Source organism: Haliotis rubra, unplaced genomic scaffold, assembly GCF_003918875.1.
Source record: "Haliotis rubra isolate DU_JTF1 unplaced genomic scaffold, ASM391887v1 Scf164, whole genome shotgun sequence".
NCBI classification, from domain to species: domain Eukaryota; kingdom Metazoa; phylum Mollusca; class Gastropoda; order Lepetellida; family Haliotidae; genus Haliotis; species Haliotis rubra.
The window spans coordinates 1,720,224-1,727,770 of NW_025765603.1; positions in this window are offsets into that span (position 1 = coordinate 1,720,224).

Below are 7,547 nucleotides of genomic sequence, written 5' to 3' on the forward strand. Positions count from 1 at the left end.
AAGCGTTCGCTTGTCACACCAAAGACCCGGGTTCGAATCCCCACATGGGTACAATGTGTGAAGCCCATTTCCCCCGCCGTGATGTTGGAATATTTTAAAAGCGGCGTAAAACTATATTCACTCTAAACAGTGTTGGTGCCGTGCAGAGGAGCATTAGTCAAAATATAATAGAAATTTCTTTCGCTTCGTAGGGATTAAGGCTGGAACAGGTCCCCATTGACCTTTGCTGGTCGTACGAAACAACCAAATGGATCAGATAGTCAAACAACTCCTGCATACCACAACCAATCCTGTACAGTGTAATGTGAACCAGTGTCTAACATACTAGCTATCGTCGACCATTCTTTAATCAAATTGATTCCATGTATTGTGGTATCGGATATTCACTGCACATGTAAACACTCGATAAGTAATGACATCGTACAAAACAGAACAACTTATGCCACGTGTCGTATATAACGGTAATACAGGAATAGATCCGGGTTAGAATATTGATCTTTAGAAATCAACCCGTGCTTGTCGTAAAAGGCGACTAACGGGGTCGGGTGGTCAGGCTCGCTGTCATCGTATCCCAATTGCGTAGAACGAAGCTCATGCTGTTGATCACTTTATTGTCTGGCCCTGACTCGATTATAACTCGTGGGAGGCGACTCATCGTGTGGTCAAACTCGCTGACTTGGTTGACACATGTCATTGAATCTCAGCTGTTTAGAGCGATGCTCATGATGTGAATCACTGGATTGTCTGGACAGGCCCAGACTTGATTATTTAAAGACCACCGTAATGTTGCTGAAGACTTGCTGAGTGCGGTGTTAAGCAAGCAAGCAAGCATGCTGACATATATCTTCCCGTTCTCGAGCTCTATGGCACTTTGCATACCACATTATATGTAATACTGACATAGTTCACCATCATCGCTTGGTTAAGTTTAAAATAATTAAAAGCGAACATAATATTTGAAGTTGAGATCCACAAAAAGGTCGTTAATCAAAACACGGACACAAGTCCGCCCAACATTTGAAGCCAAGTAGGCTGTCTGTGTTCCCGTCCTCATTAAAGTACATGTGGAATGTGCTGACTAGGCACGTAGCCGACACACACAGGCGAGACAGATAACGAGCCATGCAACAGTTGGGCAACGAAAACATACTGCTGTTATCTTAGAAGAGACGAAAGTAAAGGAGCGGTGGAATAGCCTAGTGGTGAAAGCGTTCGCTCGTCACGCCGAAGACCCGGGTTCGATTACCCACATAGGTACAAAGTGTGAAGCCCATTTCTGGTGTCCCCCTCCGTGATATTGCTGGAATGTTGCTAAAAGCGGCGTAAAATCAAACTTACTCACTCACTCGACTGAGTGAACAGTCATATATATAACGCACCGGTGCCTTACGTGAACATACCAACGTAACTAGAAAATAACTAACATATATCTTTTCTGCACCTGACAGTTAATATTATTCGATATCTCAAAGACAGAATTATTGTGATCATTATAAAAAAAGGCTAAAATAGATACAGCTGTAGCATAGTCACAAAGTGGATACAGTATGAAATGACCTTTCACATTCCTTTGAAATTCATTGGCACGTTCTGAACAGCTTGGTAGGGGAATGGCTTCCGCCGCTAAAGCTGAAATGTTATTTTTTTGTGTTTGTTCGCTGCTTATTTTTTTGACAAGTTCATACATAGATATTTTTATATTTCTTTTTAGTGCTATCACACGACGTTACTTGGTTTCGTGTTATTATCATCCGTGAAAATCCGGGTCAGAATTGATCTTCATTAACTCATGCTTGTCGTAAAAAGGCGATTAACGGGATCGGATGGTCAGGCTCGCTGACTTGGTTGACACATGTTATCGTATCCCAGTTGCGTGCATCGATGCTCATGCTGTTGATCACTGGATTGTCTGTTCTTGATTCGATTATTTACACATACAATATAGCTGGAACATTGTTGAGTGCGGCGTAAAACTAAACTCGCCCACTCTTCTTATTACACTTCCTAATAATAATAACGAAATTTGTTTTCGATGAATTGTCTGGAGGAGATGTGGCGATTTTACAGGCGCTTCTGAGAATACGCCCATTTACGAATTACCTAACATATACTACCCATCAAAAGTTTAGACTCACTAGTGTAAATGTAGCCACTTACTACATTCAACTGTTCTAAACTAGATTTTGCAAAATATTCCATATTGTTTAAAGGTACTGTTTACACATGAATTTAAACAAATTCGTAACGTTGAAAAGATTATTGTCATGAGTTTAATAAATGATGAAACTCAGTGAAAATTGGCGAATTCTTCACAAAACTTTACACCAAAACGCAGCTGTTCACATTCTCGATATTTGCACATGCCTTTCAGCAATTTGATGTATTATCCTCGGGCAGTTCATCTGCATAAGGTTTGCATTTAGTTCCCCCCAAGCTAGTGCAGAAATCCATTTCCGATGTAACCATATGTATATAAATAATTATTAGTGAGCGCTTTAAGTGAGTCTAAACTTTTGATGGGTAGTATATTGGGAATTTGGTTAAAAGAATTGTCAAAAGTGGATGAAAGTACTTTCTGTTGGTATCTGGTATCTGCCATAACTAAAGAGCTATCCAAGAGAAGTTATTTTCTGTGTCCGGATTGGAGCATATCCTCCAGCATAATGGAACAGCCGCATAGGTAGGAAAACAAAGCATGTTCCGAATAGATCGTCCTCATTGTGTCTCCGAACATACCATAGCTCGTTATTTACAAGCTGACTTCCCTGTTATATTCGGTATCGTAACAAACGCTTATATGGACTGCCTAAATCCAAGGTCAACGGGTAATGCTAAAAATGGATTACAGCTGAATGCAAAAAACGAAACGTGTGTTTCCGCACATCTCACACTTTTACAAATGTGTAGTTTTTAACCCAATGAATTGAGCTTGAATGAAATATATATTCCCCACAGTTGATTTCCTTGTTATATGTACATGTATGTATGGAAGGTTTACACTGACCTGCCCTAATGAGATGTGACGTCCTGGGCCGGAAGTGACGTGTTTGGATTACTATCAAATATTAAAGTGTTGGGTCTCCCTATCAACCTTTATTGATTCATAAGTTGTGAAACTTTGTGGACGTCAACTTCTGTAACATGAAGCTCAGATCCATACATCTTCTGCCTTTGCGGGTATCAATTCTAGATGCCATTCAACGATTTGATTATTGATTCATGGTGTTGAAGAGGATTGATATTTTGCCTGGAAGTGGATCTTGTCTGATGCCACAAGGACAGACAAGATGTTTTCAATAAATGCTAAAGATCTTTCAGCCCTGTTAGAGTAGCAAAACCAACATTAAAAACGTATGTGCTTTTTAAGACATATATATATATATATATATATATATATATATATATATATATATATATATATATATATATATATATATATATATATTTATATATACTTTTCACCATATTCTACAGTACCTGCATGCTATGTGGTGATTGCTATCTTGTATATCTCATACTTATCTTATACTGTAAGCTGTCACAAACGATACAATGCCGTCCGGTAATTCCGCGCACCTAAGCACATCGATCGCAACACGACAAATAACGTCTCTTATTTTTTGTGGATTACAAGACTAAACATGCTAGTGTGCATCATATTTACCTAGAAATATAAGTTTTATTGACGACTATAAGATTCTAACGCTGCATTATGCCATACGGTTGACCTTACCGCTTACTGTCCGGCTGGAGATCCGAAGTATGGAAGCGTATTAGGACCAGATTATTTTCAAAAATCACTTCATCAGTGTAAGGAAGAGTGTTTCATTTTAAATCCAATTATGAATAATGAAGAAAAAGGTTTAAAAGTCTGAAGAAAACGAATTTTCATAAAACTGTCAATTTATCTGTCAATTACTGTTATGTACTTACCGTTAGTAAGCCAGTCCCTTGTAGAAATGTACCGATTTCAAGCGTAAATGTGGTAGCAGACGATGTTTACCTTCGATACGGAAGTAAGCTATTGCAGCTGCGCAGAATTACTGGATGCGCGGAATTACCGGACTCGCTTGTACATCTTGCCATTACGCCCACTGAAGTAGCGTCGACACAAGCCCATCCCCACCCCAGCGTGTCTGGTTCCGATCGGTGTCCTCTTACATAGCCAGATTCTGTCAAAACAGGTCTCTCACACAGCCAGAGTGGTGGGGACTTGACTGACTAGGGTTAGTGTTTTGATAACACTTCGTCCAGATGAGCCATAGTTTGTTTCAACAAAATGCTCAATTAGTGAGATTAGTGAAATTTGTATTAAAGTGAGATACATGTACATTGATATGGTATTATTTGAATTTTTTTGAAGAAATGCTCAATTGGTGACAATAGTGACATTTGTATTTAATTTAGATTCATTGATATGGTATTATTTAAATTCTCTTTCATGAATCTTGGAATGCATCAGCAAATGCTTCTTAAAAAAGTAAACATTAAAACTTTATAAAGAAATGTCTCATTTGGATTCTTTTCTTCTGGAACTGGAATTGGGTTTGACGCTGCTTTTAGCAATATTCCAGCAATATCACGGCGGAGGACACCAGATATGGGCTTCACACATTGCGCCCGTGTGGGAAATCGAACCCGGGTCTTCAGTGACGAGCGAACGCTTTAACAACTGGGCTACCGCACCACCCCAGGTTAGAGACTCAAAGAGCATCGCTTTTCAACTTTTCAAGTCTACCACACATTTGAATCACCATAAGTTGAAGGTATTCTTGAATACAGATGTTGAGCGTCAGCTCTGTCATGTTAGAACGCATAATAGCAAAACACTTCATTATTACGCATGCATAAAACTGTCAACAATGTCCATGTTTTGGTCACGTATGTAAACCAGCACAACCAGAAATGTCAGGTTTTTCGCTTTAGACTGATAAACGAACAGAAATAATTCATGTAAAACCCAAATACATATTTAACGTCACTGAAAAAGATACCAAATCTAGTGATTGTGTGAGTGAGTTAAAGATGTACCTCGCATCTGCAATATTGCAACCATATAGCGATTGGAGCAAGTTATTTATACTGACTGACTGACTGAGTTTGGTTTTACGCCGCTTTTAGCAATATTCCAGCAACATCACGGCGGGGGGGACACCAGAAATGGGCTTAACACATTGTGCCCATGTGGGGATTCGAACCCGGGTCTTCGGCGTGACGAGCCAACGCTTTAACCATTAGGCTACCCCACCGCCCCAAGTTATTTATAATTAAATACCTGTCAACAGGGGACAGTAAAACAGTAAGGTATGTTTCGGGCTCAGGGGACATAAACAAACATAGAGGGTACATCAACCTATGTCCCCCTCGTGACCAGTGTACAACTTATATGGTCACATGACATCACTGCCACAGACTAATTTGCATATCACGTGACCGACTTTTCTATTGTTTGTTAACAAACGCCCATATTGTAAATCAGAAAAGACCGGCCTAATGCAAGCTTTTTGGTGCAATTTTATATTGTTTTACACTGCAGATGTTATATAAACTGCGACAGTGAGGTTTATGACAATACATATTTATACATCAAAGTGACTACATCGCTTGCTCTCCATAGGGCTTCGATGACACCATATGGAACCACATAACCTATGTAAACAAAGGATCGCTACGAAAATCAATATAGTGTTACACGTTTTACATTGTTTTGGCTATGAGACTGCTTGACAAACACTTTTATGCAGAAACAGTGCAAGACAAAATGGTTAACTTTTGTGTAAACGTGCCTTTTAAGTGTGAATGGCTTGCCATTACCCTGTGTATTGGTTGTCACTATTCTTGTCACCTACATTTTACAGAAACTGCTTTGTTTGTTCCTATGTGTGAGTGAGTAAGTGAGTTTAGTTTTACGCCTCACTCAGCAATATTTCAACTATATGGCGGCAGTCTGTAAATAATCGAGTCTGGACCAGACAATCCAGTGATCAACAGCATGAGCATCGATCTGCGCAATTGGGAACCGAGGACATATGTCAACCAAGTCAGCGAGTCTGACCACCCGATCCCGTTAATCGCCTCTTATACCCCCTTCACACTTGAGGCGGAATGAGCCGGAATGCCGTCGGAATGAAAATTCTTGGAGATTCCTGGAAATTCGAACTGCATTCTAAAACTTCTTACTCTATTCCGAATGCACTCCAACTATTCGTGTCAATTCTTGTAACATGCCCGAATGTTTTGAACATGTTCAAAGCTTTCCAGCTACATTAAAAATATCGAACAACATTTGAAGTGTATTCTAACTACATTCGAAGTATTCTGAACGTATTCGAGGGAGAACAAAAAATTCAAGCCACTTCAAATCCTGCAAGAAAGTCCCGAATGCGCCTCCAATGTATTTCGATTGCTGGTGGAATTTAGGTAGAATATTTTTCAAACGTATCGAAATATTTCGATTGCACTTGGAATACAGCAAGAATGTACATCGAACACACCTCGAATACAGTCAGAACGTCCCGAATGCTCTTCAAATGAGCCCCGACGTCATCAGAACACCGCCGAATAGCATAAAAACGTAGCCACCTGTCACTGAAACTTCAGATATCATTCACATCTTCAAGCTGCGCACGTTGTCTCCAGCCTCTTGGCACCACGTTGTGCTGCTCATCTTCCTCATCCACCATACCACTGTGGAGATTAGGATACCGAGTCCCCATCAAGTTGTGCAGGCAGACACAGCATTCAATGATGTCCTTCACAACGGAAGACCTTGGCAGCATGGTGGTGAGGAGGATTTGCCAACTCTGGGTCATGATTCCAAATGCATTTTCCACTACCCGCCGGCCCCTGCTGATCTTGTAGTTGTAGATTATCTCGTCTCTCTGGAGAGTCCTATAACCATACGATTTCATCAAGAAGGCTCTTATGCCAAAGGCATCACCTCAAAGAACAAAGCAAGGCATACGCTCGTCATCTTGGGGAACGGATCAGGAAATCCCATGCTCCAGTCTTCAAGGCCATCCTTGAGCTCGCACTCGTTGAAGATCTGAGCATCAGACATACTTCCGTAAGCACCAACGTCCACCACAGGAACTTGTAATTTCCATCCACGAGGGCCATGAGGAGCACAGTGAAGAATCCCTTGTAGTTGTGGTATAATGAGCCGCTCTTGGCAGGTTTCCTAATGGCCACATGTTTGCCCTCTAAAGTTCCTACGGCATGAGGAATATTCCACCTGTTTCTGAATGCCACTTCAACGTGTGCCCATTCTTCTGGAGTGGTATGGCAGATGATAACTGCATCCTTGTATTCCCCCACAATGACCTTACCTGGGATGATCAGGCTGATTGTGTTCCTTGCCACGCTGAAGCTGTACATGATGCTGGGATACCTATTACCTGAAGCCAGGAACCTCAATGTGATGGCTAGCTTCAAGCCTGGAAGTATCGCCTTTCAAATATATGTATCCTGCGTCTGTAGACTTGGTCCCACTTTCTGCACCAGCTCATCAAACATGGCAGGCTCCATCCTAAGGTAGTTGAAGGACT